This window comes from Anabrus simplex, chromosome 11, assembly GCF_040414725.1.
Source record: "Anabrus simplex isolate iqAnaSimp1 chromosome 11, ASM4041472v1, whole genome shotgun sequence".
Taxonomy (NCBI): Eukaryota; Metazoa; Arthropoda; class Insecta; order Orthoptera; family Tettigoniidae; genus Anabrus; species Anabrus simplex.
In genome coordinates, this window is record NC_090275.1 from 102,306,794 (window position 1) to 102,321,070 (window position 14,277).

At 39.1% G+C, this 14,277-nt stretch overlaps 1 long non-coding RNA gene across 1 annotated transcript in view; it reads right to left on the minus strand.

Annotated features, from left to right (window-relative positions):
• Window positions 1-260: 260 nt before the first annotated feature.
• The window catches only part of LOC137502693 (uncharacterized), a 242,854-nt gene continuing 228,837 nt past the window's right edge, over window positions 261-14,277 (minus strand). Inside the window, exon 3 of the long non-coding RNA XR_011018829.1 lies at window positions 261-379. This is a non-coding gene — a long non-coding RNA (uncharacterized lncRNA). The remainder of the gene's footprint in view (window positions 380-14,277) is intronic.

Sequence of the window (14,277 nt, forward strand, 5' to 3'; positions counted from 1 at the left end):
CTATATTACGGTAAGCAGAAGTTATAAAACCTAAAATAAACGTTTAGATTAATGTAAAAAGGGCATTTCTCCTCAAAATATTTCAAACTATTATAGATATATTATCATGAAAAACGTGGATTTATTCCATTTTATTTTTAAACAACTGTCACAGGGACCAATTTTACAGTAAAAATGATTTAAAGTGTGTTATACTTTTGTGCATATATTTAGTTCTATCTGCACAATACAATACTTTGTCCTTCACAAATATAAAGCCCCTTTTTTCTCATTAGTGACAACTTTCTGACTCAGCTAGGGCCAGAAGGTAAGTCGGTACCAGATGTTGTACATACTTCCTCATCACCCTTGCAGCACCCATCGTGGGTTTTTATGAAATCTGCAACAGAAAATCACATATTACTGTTTTGGGAAATTCAAAGAGCTTATCTTACTAATACATTAGTTACATCTGAAGATTTATGTAGACTTACTCAGAGAAAAAATTGGCATATATTATTGTGTCAGTTCCTAGTAGGTACGATTTTCTCAGAAACAACTGAACCTCTAGTTATAATGTTCCAAAGGGTTTGTATCTACATGAAATGTGAATTATATTTTGATAACAATGAAATTACTACTAAACGCGAGGAAGAACCCATCACCGTGCGTTCATTATTTTGTTGAGCTGTCATATATACTGAAATCGGAATGACTGGAATTTGTACAAACAACATTTTAAATACTCATTACAACGGCATACAATCGGTTTAACCCCCAACAAGTTGCAATTGTGCGCCCATGATTGCATTCAGCTTTCTGAGCAATATAAGCAGCAGCAAAGAAAACGAATAGGTAGTAAGGTTAAGAACACACGGTTAAATCAAACACATATATGTACTAGCGATCCCGCTTGGCTTCACAAGGAGGGAAATTCGAATTTATGGTGTACTTGCAAAAACTGGACTTATTAAAATTTCCGCTTGTAAATTGAACTTGTACAAATTTCCTCGTAGATGACATTATTTTCCTCCTGATTTATGGGTGTAGCTCGCTCCTTGTGCGATGTTAAAACCATTCCCGCGTCTCCCACCTGCTTTTGACTGCGTGAAAGGAATTTTTCAAAGTGCTAGTAAATCCACCAGCACGAGACTGGAGTATTCAAGCACCTGAGAATGCCATTGCACTGAGCTAAGCCGCTCATTATCCACCATACAACAAATGTGACCTCTGTAACCATTGCTCTACACATGATCATGTATCAGCGTCAGGTCTACGCTATTCCTCGGACACTGGAGGGGCAGGAGCTCAAAAACAATTGGGCGAAGAAGGGAATACCAAGAAAACAATACAACAAATTACAGAATAAATAATCCAACATTTCACCAAGCAAACATGAAACTTATCTTAATACTAGTTTTCCAAAACGCCCGTGAAAGCATACCAGAACGATAATTACATAGAAAGACGGGAAGACAAGGGACACAGTTCTATGAGAATAATAATAGTATCTATTTGCATAAATAAAAAAACAAATTAAAGCTTGAAAAACAAAAGTGACCCGCACAAAATTACGAAATTGTCAAACCAGCAAAATAAACCTTATAATAAAAATATAAATCACTTGAAATAAAATAATAATAATAATAATAATAATAATAATAATATAACAAACAAAATTACTTGTAATTTACCAACTGAAATTAGAATTTATTCAACTCTGGAATCCCATGTTACATTATAAACTAAAAATTAATTATCACAAATTTTTAAAATCTTAAATTACAATTTTGTTAAACTCATTTAGTTCCTATTCAAGTCGCTGTGAAGCCAAAATCGTGCCAATACTACACCGATCCATTACCCCCACCCATCAATAAATCACCATGTCACGTAAATAAATTAATGAAAATTCACAGAAGATAGAATTACATACCTTCCACGCGAAATATAATGCACAGTTCGAAGTATGAGGATGTAATTTGGTAACTCGTGTAAAAATCACGTCAGGATAACAAATCACAATACCAAGCCATCTCAACAACACACATCTCAGACATGACAACTCACGAAACTCATAACAATCACCATACAGACAAAACATAAGATAACAAAAAGTCAACCAACCAAACACGGATAAGGAAGATAAGGCCACAAGTGACGCAATAATATTAATTAAACAAAACTTTGGCTTCACCATCGACTTGAATTTCGAACCATAACGTACCTTGTATTCCATTAACCGTATCTCAAATCATTAACAGTAAAATAATTTATTAAAAATAAAACGAATTAATTAATTAATCCGAGCGATCAGCTCAATGAAGAAAAGAAAAAATACGAAGTTAAGACACTAATTGGAACGTTCACTACACAAGCGAGATCAAATTAAGAATTAATTCGCACTTGAAATCAGAAATGTAACATAGTGAAAACGAAACCACGGACACAGTTGGATATACATCTTAATTTTAGGATGTAATTTTGCACACGAAACTGCCTATCTGCGATTGCACATTACATTCTTGACATTTATTTTAATGAATGGATTAGGTTGCTTTTTTGTTGAGTACACTATACCAGACGTAACACACGAGATCTATCCTTTAGCCATACTGAATTGTGTTTACATATTTTAGAATACAACTCCTGATGCAATACAGTTTCACTTGAAAATGATATGGATCGCGAACACAAACATACTTCATGATGTAGGAATAACTTAGCAGGTATTCAAATACTGACAAAAATTGCAAAGTGGAAAACATAAAGCGACGACTTACAGTTAGCTGGCTGTTAATCCAGTCAATGTATCACATGATGTCACAAGGGGGAAAGAAAGGGCACTAAATCCCTCACCAGCAGTATAGCTTCGCTGGAAAATAGTTACAGTTACTTAATATGACGGGAATCATCCCGTATCTAGGGCGATCACCCTACCTTGGATTTGTTGGTTTGTTGAGCACAAAACACGGCTCACTCGAGATCACACAGGTCAACAGCTCGCTGGCAACTGACACGCAATGGCGTACCACGCCGAACTGGCTCAATCCGGAGCCGCAAATACTTACCTGGAATACCGGCAGGCGGCAGCACGTACAGTACATAGCCACCACACAAGAATGGACAACCAATATCTCGGCAAGTATAAACATGAAGACACATTTTAAAGCTTCACGGTAATAATTGATTTAACAGTTACAGAAATTGTTCTATAAAGCGCGAGGTACACACACCAAAGAAATACTCTTTGGTGGGCGATAATAACGCCACACATTTTATGGTTGAAAGCATTTCTTAGCAGATAAACTAGTGGTCCCAATACTACGAAAAACATACAATTAAGCTATTTCCTCAATTAAGCAGAAAGCTGAAGGGCTTAATGGCCCGGAAAGGTTTCAAAAATCAAATTGTGAGCATTAGCTCTATCAAACAAACAAAAATTCGAAAATCACTTCCGGGTTAAATGCAGTCCGTAAAAACAGCCTAAAATCGCTTGTTTCTTTACTTGTTTTCTTTCTTATTCAAATCCTAGCCAAATTAAATTATTTACGTAATTCATTCTGTAATGTGTTCCTTGGTTCAATACTCTCAGGATATTTATTTTTTATTTTTGAAGAAAGTTAGCACCGAATGTAGTTATAAAGGCTTAAGATAAGTTCTGCATTGACTCACATTAGCGCTCGTAGTGGTAGAAAAACTCAAGCTTATAATCTAATCGACCGGATATGGTTCAGTTTCTAGTGAACAATCATTGGTCTACCCCGTGTCATCATCACTGACTCACACTAGTGCTCATAGTGGTAGAAATGGCAAAAAAGCTAATCTAATCACGGCCGACTGGATCCCTCGCTGCGCTCCGTATATCGGCCTTGGCAATCGCTTGTGAAGCCCAGCATAAAGCTGTAATTGGGAAGTTTCACCGTGATACCGCTGGAGCGCTGGCCTCCTACCCACTGACAGGAAGCTGTACACCGCAAATTGCCGCATTTCCAGTTTTATCTTTAAGGTTTTGCTGTCCTAAATGTTCTCAATGAGGTGCTTGTTAGCTTGGTATTAAGATCTGATAGTTATGCGCTAGTGAATGTAATTTTTATTGTGTAGTGTGGTGATTATATTCTTTAAATTGTGTTTACAAATCTTGGAATTTGTGACATTCTTGTGCACCTTTTCGTACTTCGGGCTGAAATTGTAAGCAAACAAGAACTAAGTGATTTCTCGCTGTAACTTCGTCCTAAACAATAATTTTAATTTATGTGCTAATTCGTTTTTTTAATGGTGTGGTGATTTGCTTTTCTTTAATTGTCTTTGGAAATATTCGAATATGTATTGCTGCTGTGCCTTTCTTTTTTATTCCAAACCGGAAAAAAGAGCAAAGGGACACTATCATTTCACGAATTTTCTGTAGACCAGGACAAAACTACGGAGTGGCCAAAAGCAGCTGGCACTCTCATCTTAGTTTTCCGTTTCTATTTCGGGTATTTACCTTCGTTCTTTCTCACTCTGTTTACCCCTCCAGGGTTGGTTTTTCTCTCGGACTCAGTGAGGGATCCCACCTCTACCATCTCAAGGATATTGTCCTGGAGAGTGAGACTGTGGGTCGGGGGATACAACTGGGAAGGATGACCAGTACCTCGCCCAGGTGGCCGCAACTGCTATGCTGAACAGAGGCCTTGTGTTCGGGATGGGAAGATTGGAAGGCATAGACAAGGAAGAGGGAAAGAAGCAGCCGTGGCCTTAAGTTAGTTATTTGGAGGAGAAGTGGGAAACTCTGGAAAAACTCTTCGAGGATGTCTGAGGCCCCCTCCTCTACTCAGTTGACCTCCCAAGGCTGAGTGGTACCGGGCGAGTTGGCCGTGCGGTTAGGGACCCGCAGCTGTAAACTCGCATCCGGGACATAGTGGGTTCGAATCCTACTGTCGGCCAGCCCTGAAGATGGTTTTCCGTGGTTTCCCATTTTCACATCAGGCAAATGCTGGGGCTGTACCTTAATTAAGGCCACAGCCGCTTCTTTCCCATTCCCAGGTCTTTCCTGTACCATCGTCGCCATAAGACCTATATGTGTCGGTGCGACGTAAAGCAAATAGGACAAAAAAAGAAAACTGGCTGAATGGACCCCGTTCTAGCCCTCGTACCACTTTTTAAATTTCGTGACAGGGCCAGGAATCTAACCCGAGCCTCTGAGTGTGGCAGCTAATCAGGTATTTTACCCATAAATTTTCTTTCATAGAATAATCCTTTAGGCGGTGTCGTATTTGCCATACGACCGCAACACAACACATTTTTATCCAAGATAATCTGAACTTTAACATTTAAACATTAACAAGTAAGAATCACTACTGCTATGACGGTAAGGCCAACGTATGAAGTGTTGTTACCTGAGCAATGGGGCCAATGACCTAGATGTTATGCCGCTTTAAACAACAATCATCATCATCATCATCGAGCAGAGAACAGTTTTCAATTTATTTACTCAAAATTCTTTTCTCTCAGTGAATTTTTATTTCAAATTATTCTTCTTCTTCTTTTTTCGCTATTTGTTTTACGTCGCACCGACACAGATAAGTCTTATGACGCCAGTGGAATAGGAAAGAGCTAGCAGTGGGAAGGAACCGATCGTAGCCTTAATTAAGGTACAGCCTGATGTGAAAATGGGAAACCACGGAAAACCGTCTTCAAGGCTGCCGACAGTGGGGTTCGAACTCACTATTTCCCGGATGAAAGCTCACGGCTCACAGCTGCACGCCGCGCGGCTAACTTGTTCCCCCTACTGCATTTCAAGTAAAAATTATTGTTTGAATTTAGCACGGCCAACTTGCTCGGTATTTAATATTCTAGTGAAAGGTATGTATGAAATGCAATCTGAAACTATATATATTGAAATTAAAATTAAAATATGTTTGAGTCAAAATATTTATCTTATGCATACAACGAATATAGAGAAAGTAAAACTTTTATGTTTTGTCCAGCCCCCTTCCTGAGAGCAGCGCTTGAAGAATTTTAAAACTCTAATTGAACAATGACTCTTAATCTCAAGATTAACATCACAAGACAAAAGTATTGTGGTAAGTTCTGCTATGTATCTAAATGCCATGATAATAAAAACGATTAGGCCTACTACTATTCCTCGCAGTTAAAGAACGTCAGTTGGACTACTCCATCCTCCGCAGTTTCATTTCACGACGTTATTGTGCCGTATATCAATGAAATTAGCCTTTAGAATTAATCATTTTAACAATATTAGTCAATGTAACAAACTCCTTTATTCCCTAAATGAGGATACATCGGCAATCACAATCAATATCAGAACGTCAGTTGGACTACTCCATCTCCCCGCAGTTTCATTTCACGACATCATTTTGGCAAATATCAACGAAAGTAACCTTTAGGATTAATCATTTTAACAGCATTAACCTGTGTAACATTCTCCATAACTTTAAATTACGATAAATCGGCTATCAAAGTCAATATATTTTCCACAAAGAAGTATGCATTTCTACCGCAAAATAGGTAGACCGTCAGCGCCACGTGTCGAGTTGTGTAACTACTCCGATTACAGTGCGTGGACCCGATTGTCAAGGCGGGTAAGGAGCTACCTAATGCGATGCGACCACTGATCTCTATACCTGGATGGCTGGTAGCTTGGGTAGCAGTAAGCCGAATAGAAGATGACTGGCGTGGTAAGATGGCAGCGAGCGCACGGTGCAGTAGACCACGAGGAGCGCGCTTGCTTTGTTTCTGCTTAGTTCAGTGACGCCAGGCCTCTTGATTGTAGTTCCACGAGTGTTCTGTGCTGTGTTATTGCAAAGTAAATAGTAGTGTATTTTACGAATTTAGGTTCGTTGCCTTGTAGTATACTTGTGGATTACAAAATTCAATTTAAATATGTATGTGTTTATCTGAAATATGAATGAAGAAACATTCTACGGGGTATTAACATACTGCAGTATTCAGCTTATGGATGTACAAACAGAACCGATCAGCAGAAGGAGAAATCATTTCATCGGGGAGTTTTAATAATAATGTTATTTGCTTTACGTCCCACTAACTATTTTTAAGGTCTTCGGAGACGCCGAGGTGCCGGAATTTAGTCCCGCAGGAGTTCTTTTATGTGCCAGTAAATCTACCGACACGGGGCTGTCGTATTTGAGCACCTTCAAATACCACCGGACTGAGCCAGGATCGAACCTGCCCAGTTGGGGTTAGAAGGCCAGTGCCTTAACCATCTGAGCCACTCAGCTCGGCTCGGGGAGTTTTATACTGTACATAAGAATCTTCCTAGGGTAGTGTTTTGAGTTTTAGGTTTATTGTATCTTATTTCGCATATTCCGGGAGCAAAATGGCAATTAATTTTTGTAGGTTTCCTTTCTCGAGACCCGAACATCTACGATCATCGATTAGGAGTATCAGGCGGGAGAATTGGGAGCCTTCTAAAACAGCTGTTCTCTGCTCGGATCACTTAGAGGAAGACTGTTTTGATAGAAATGGACAAACTGTACACCTTAGAAGTGATGTACAGCCAACTGTTTTCAATTTTACTGAACATTAACTGCAAGTAAAGATTTACTTATATTTTTTTTCTCATAATTAAACTGACGGTTTCGATTAAATAATTGACGTGACCTTATAACAATCTTAGAAAATGAAGTCTGGACGAACTCTAGACCTTATTTACATCAGTAATAATTATGGGTTTCAGACACTGGAGTGGTGGGAGAAGGGAAAGTGTGGTGGGTGTTTGGGGCTATCCCATTATACTATTCGTGGTATTTGGGACTCTTTTAACTGGTGTTACATATTTCTGATGATGACTATCAATGTCGCTTTGCTAGCTGAATTTAATTAAAGAGGTCTGTAATAGTAAATTAAGCTGCAGGTAATGTGATATATTGACAAGTTTTGAATATTTGCTGGTTTTATAAATGTGTACATTTGCTTCAGTGATATTTTAATTTGATCATATGCGCGTTATTTCATGGAAACAGGAAACAGAAATTCATTATCAAGCACCGATTACGATATGTCGAATCTAGGCCTGTATATTGAGCTACGTTTATAGGTACATAATTTTAAGAATGCATAATTTCGTGGCATACATGTATACAATTTACAGCAATGTTTCCAGAAACTGGTTTTCACTCGTATTGTGTTACCGATCACTAATTGCATGTATTCAGCACCTAAGTTAATATTTGTCGGCCGTTATTATACACTCATGTTTATTGCTATCCCGGAGATTTACTGACCTCGGAATGACGTGTCACTGATCCCAATGTCCTTATGCTTTGAGTGAACATGTCTCTATATTTTTAATTATTCCAATGCGCCATTAATTGCGACTTAAAATTGACTCTATTATCATTGCTTCCCCATAAGGAGAGCTCTAGGTTGGGTACGCCAACATGGCGAACCGCGCGCTCAACTTGGCGTACTTTCTCCTGCAGCGGAGACCTGCCATCAGCGATCCATGTATAGAGATCAGTGGATGCGACGCATCAAGTCGGTAAGGAGCTAACTAATGCGACGTATCAAGTCGGCCGTGATCTAATCGGCCGGATATGGCATCATGCTGGTACACCGTAAGATACGTTTATTGTTTCCTTTGTGTTTGGAAAAGTGGAGAATGCATCGAAAATATATTACAAATGCACCAACAAATAGATCCAGTGATAAACCGGATTCTAGTGAACGTACTGCATACTTTGCATTCCATGATTAAGAGAAGGATTGTAATTTTTAGGAATAAGTAAAGAATATATTGTCATACTGTATTATATTTTATTTACCTAAAATTCGTAGTTCATATCCCTAGGATGTTTTCAACGTCGAGTTGTTTGTCTGAAGGGCTGGAAATGTAAATTTTTGATAGCGGCTTAACGTGACGTTGACATATGGATTACAGTCAGTCATAAAAACTCGGTGACTTTGAAATGTCGAGTTGTCGCTATCACATGGACTCAAAAATGTGTACAAATCCATTTTTCATTAAGGAAATGGTAATTCATAAGGGAATGCACCACATTATCAACATCACTACGTTATTTTCGTCACGTAATAAAACCGGATAATTTCCACTGTTGATGATAGAAGGAAAATTAAAAGGTAATAGACACACACTGGTCAACACAGATTTGCAAAATATTAGGCCGAAGTAACGAGAATGAATATTGTCACCAGCATTTGCTAACAATGGCAGAGTGGGCCGATGACCATTGAGGTTAGGCCCCTTAAAACAACAAGCAAGGAACAATGGCAGAAAGACCTTCAGAATGAACGAATAAGGTCTATCGTAATGTTTTATTGACTAGGCATGCTATAGACAAGAAATTTAGAAAATATGATGATACCAATATTGGAGAATTATGCTCGGTTTCTGTAATGTGAGATATCGAACCTATAGCGGTATATGGTTAACTTGTGTTTTGGCGTTGCAGGAACGTAAGATACATCTATCGGCGGTGCTTAGAGGACCCTGAGCCAAAGGCTACTAGATACTAGAAGGTCTGGACAGAAAGCATGGCCGGACTACACTAGAAAGCCAATTTCTTGCATTACAAGCGGGGTCACCGCAGTCTCGATCCTCTTATACTGCCTGCCCTATGCCACTAGTTTAACACAGGAAGGCGCGACTACCAATATTTCTCCAAGTCACCATAAAAGTGCAGCAGTAGATTCACAATCTTCGTTTTCAGTGTGGGTGAAGCACTGTGTCATTGGCGCATGAATGTGTGTGTGAAAACCTGAGTTATTTCGTACAATGAGTAAACGTGTCTGGTCACTTCCGTTCATATAAGAGATATTTTGTATAGAAGTGTGAAATGAATTAATGAAATGAAATGTCGTAAGGATTTTAGTGCCGGGATATCCCAGGACGGGTTTGGCTCGACAGGTGCAGGTCTTTCTATTTAACGCCCGTAGGTGACCTGCGCGTCGTGATGAGGATGAAATGATGATGAAGACAACACATACACCCAGCCCCCGTGTCATTGGAATTAATCAATTAAGGTTAAAATCCCCGATCCGGCCGGGAATCGGACCCGGGACCCTCTGAACCGAAGGTCAGTACGTTGACCGTTCAGCCAACGAAATGAATTCATAATGTTATGCTTATAGATATTTCAAAAGTGATTTTAAGGTGTAGGTACTTGTTTCTTTCCGTTTGTGCAAGGTATATTTTTTTGTAGAAGAGAAATTTCAGATTCTTTCCCCGAAATATTCAGCTGTTGTGTACCATTTTGCCAATCTCGGCAAGGTGGTTCGCAGCCAGAAAAGATACGACTCCATGAAATACCGTCTAGAAGGGAATTAAGAGAAAAGCGGCTGTCGACTTTATCTAGGCAAGGACCTAATAAAAGAAGTAATTGGACTTCCTTAGATTACTCTCGCATCTGTGCCTTTACACCTTATTTCAGAAGGTAATGGAGCCTCCGCGGCTCAGCCGGCAGCGCGCCGGCCTCTCACTGCTGGGTTCCGTGGTTCAAATTCCGGTCACTCCATGTGAGATTTGTGCTGAACAAAGCGGAGGCGGGACAGGTTTTTCACCGGGTACTCCTGTTTTCCCTGTCATATTTCATTCCAGCAACACTCTCGAATATCATTTCATTTCATCTGTCATTCATTAATCATTGCCCCGGAGGAGTGCGACAGGCTTCGGCAGCCGGCACAATTCCTATCCTCGCCGCTAGATAGGGGCTTCATTCATTACATTCCTGGCCCGGTCGAATGACTGGAGACAGGCTGCGGACATTTTTTTTTCCAGAAGGTGATTAAAGCCGTGGAGGAGAATGGATTCCTTGTGATAAGAATTGTGACGGACAGTCACAAAACAAACGTCTTCATGTTTAGACATTTTGGACAAGCTCAGATATCGAGACGATAATATTCCAATCAAACTAGAAACAGGAAATCAAATCCTAATTTGCGAGTACTTGGTTCGTGTTGTTGAAGAGAGGATGGAGTGTGACATTTGTGTCAGCAACATCTCACTGCCTAGAGCCTCGGCACCACTAAATGGAACTGATTATGCACCAGGACAAAGGAGGAATTCGATACCCAGGACGTTGTTTTGTTGCTCTGGTGAAGCATCTGCAGGAGTTCGTTTAAGCTGCTGTGCCCTTTTGTCGAAGTTCTTAAAACGCACGAGCGTAATGGGAGGACTTGCGACGTCTTCCCTTTCAGAATGAGTTTTGTTACAGTGTGAGGTCAAAGAACATCAGCAAACTGTTAGTGATATTATCCTAACCATGTTCGTAAGACCTCTATTAACTGATATTGCGTTGGCAAGAACGCAAAAAGTACGGTACCACTCCAAGCCTTCGTCAAGGAAAATCTTTAAATTGTGCATGAAGGGGCCAACTGCGGCTTCATACAGGTAATATTGCCGATATTACTGATGTAATTTACGAGCTTCAGTGAACATAGGACCATACTGCATAGTGTATTGTAGGCTGTCGTAATTAGAGTAAGTTTGGAACATTGTGACTCTGCGCCTGCCATCTAGCGGGGAAATTTTGTCGCAGCCTAGTCGCAAAAAGCCTCTCACAGAGCAGGCAGTATAGGAGGATCGAGACGGCGGTGAGCGGGGTCATAGTTTTTCTCATTTCCACCGCTAGTTTCGCGTTTACGTCCTGTTAGTTGGCGCGAATTCTATGATTGCGTATATTACTGCAGCATGTTTTATGAGAAGAAATAACATATTAAATTCAGTTTATAAGGTAAGACCTTATCTAACATGAAATTTGAATAGTTTTGTCATTTTCTTTTTAATTTATTTGGTCTCACGGTTTGCAATATATGTGGATGGATGCTGGTGTGCAATTAACATATTTTTAGTTATGTGCTTCCAAATTACCGTCAAGTTTCTCTTTCCATTCTGTAGGTTAAGATGGTTTATTGTTGCGTGCCTAACTGCACATCTGACACAGCGAAGAATTTTCATATTTTTCCTAAAGATCCGAGTTTACGGGAGAAATGGAAGGTTGCTATTTCTCGACAGGGCAACAGAAAAAGATCTCTTCGGGCTTCTAATGATAGCTCCAGAAAATGCAGCTTGCACTTTGTCGAAACAGATCACAGTGTATGTACTGTAAGGAGAATTCTGCTCCCCGATAAATTGCCCACAGTTTTTCATAATTTCCCTGTTCACAAGAAAAATTCTTAAGCGTAGGAATGTCCCAGTTGTGAGGGAATGTAGTTCTTCGATTAAACAAAAGAAAATATATTGCAGGCCAATGGACGCAGACAATCAACACAATTCTCTAGAATTTGAAAACATGTTAAACTCTGATGTAGGGACTCAAACACCTTCAGTATCTGACTACAAAGACAAGCATAAGAATATCAAAAGAAATTTGTTTTAAAATGTAAATCAAATTATAGGCTAAGAAAAATTGTAATAAAACTGAGAAGTGAAATTAAAAAGCTAATATCTAATGAGAAACAGAAGTTCCCTCTAGAAGAGAAAATCCAGAAAATTCAGAAAGATGGAGAAAATGGGGTGATAAATGCACTGTTTCTAATCGAACAAATTGAAGCTTACAGTAAAGCACATATTACATACGGCGAAACAATTCTTAAAATTTGTACACTTGGCATAGGAAAGCTCCGACAGGATACCGTTTCATACCGCCTCAAAATTCCTTATCCAAAAATACAAAAAAAGGTACATTGGCTTCTCTAATGCAGAAACTGGAGTCACATCTTAAATAAACGGAAGGTGAAGCTGGCAGGCTGCATTTTATTCCTTGGTTTGTCAACTAACGTCCGAATACCCGTGGCATTTTACTTCACTGGGCAGTTAACTGGCAGTTTAGTTATTAACATTGACCATGAAAGTAATCAGCGAAGTAGAAGAAACTGGATTTCTAACCTACGCTTAGTGACAGATAATTGTTCTGTGAATTCCAATATGATGAAAGAGTTGTGGGAAGGTCCAATCTTTCCTGAAATAACACATCCTGATTATGAAAGCAGACCCCTGTTCCTCAGTTTTGATTCCAGCCATGTTGTAAAAAATATTGCGTCTCAGTTTCTAGCAAAGGATCTTCGTTATGGAGAAACTTTGATTTCAAGTGAACTGTATGATATGCAGAAACATTTTTTAGAATATGTAAGGAAAAAGCATGACATACACAATGTGTCGAACATAAAGCAAAGTTACCATTCTAGGAACATAGACAAGGAAATGTTCACCGAATTGACTAACAGTAGGCTTTTGTGGTTAACAGAGGAATTTCTGCCGTACGTTGACATAATTAAAAAATCTGGTCAGAAATTAAATACATTCAGTCGAGAAACATATGAAGCTCTTATGATCACAACACATTCAACGGTAAAGTGTAAAAAGTACTTACTTTCAAGTGGATTTCATTATATTACGGTATTACTAGAAATATTTCCAGTGATGACATTGCACTGTTATTTAGTCATTTAAGAAGGATTGGAGGTTTCAATTACATGATGGATGCCAGGTCGTGTTCATACGCATTAGAGACGACTTTGAAATGTGGTATGATCAATCCTCCTGACACTTCTAATGTAGAATTTCAGAAGTTCAGATTAATGGACACAATCAGGCGGAGAGCAGCCAGTGATATTTCCACCTCTGCTGTTATTCCAGGAAGTGTTTTGGAATTACTCGACGTGCCTATTCGAGGTAATTGGTTTATTTTAATATCGGTTACGCTGTATTATGCATGTTCGTTTAAATGATCGCTGACCTCTTCATATATATTTTACAGAAGAACTAGTTTCCATGGAGCCATCTGCATTACCAATGATCGGCAGTTATTTAGTCAGGGTCGCAGAGAAGAAAATTTGTGAATCTTGTTTGGAACAGCTGTCGTCTTGTGTTACGGATAATCCACTAATGAGCTTAATAAGGGCTCAAGATCGGGGAGACTTGCGCTACCCTTCACGCAAATACGTCTTCTTCTAAAAAATGTATCAATATTTATAACGCGGGCATTAGGATATCTCGGAAAATATAATCATGTCTGAAATATGACATTCCTTAGCGCTTCAAAGTTTAAAGAGACGTTTCAGTGCCACGACTGTGATCAAGCACACATCACAGACGTTATACTTACACAATTTTGCAGACCTGTTCTTGATAACTATGCAAAGAAAGTGACTAATGACTGTGATTTATTAACACATTCAACAGCAAACCTCAGAGCAGAAAAGTGTTGAAATTATAGAAATAGGGAAAAATCGGGCGAGTACTTCTATTCATTTCCCTATTCTTTATTCTTTTGTGGTAAAATAAGTGCATAATGAAAGAAATCTATGAAGTGTAGT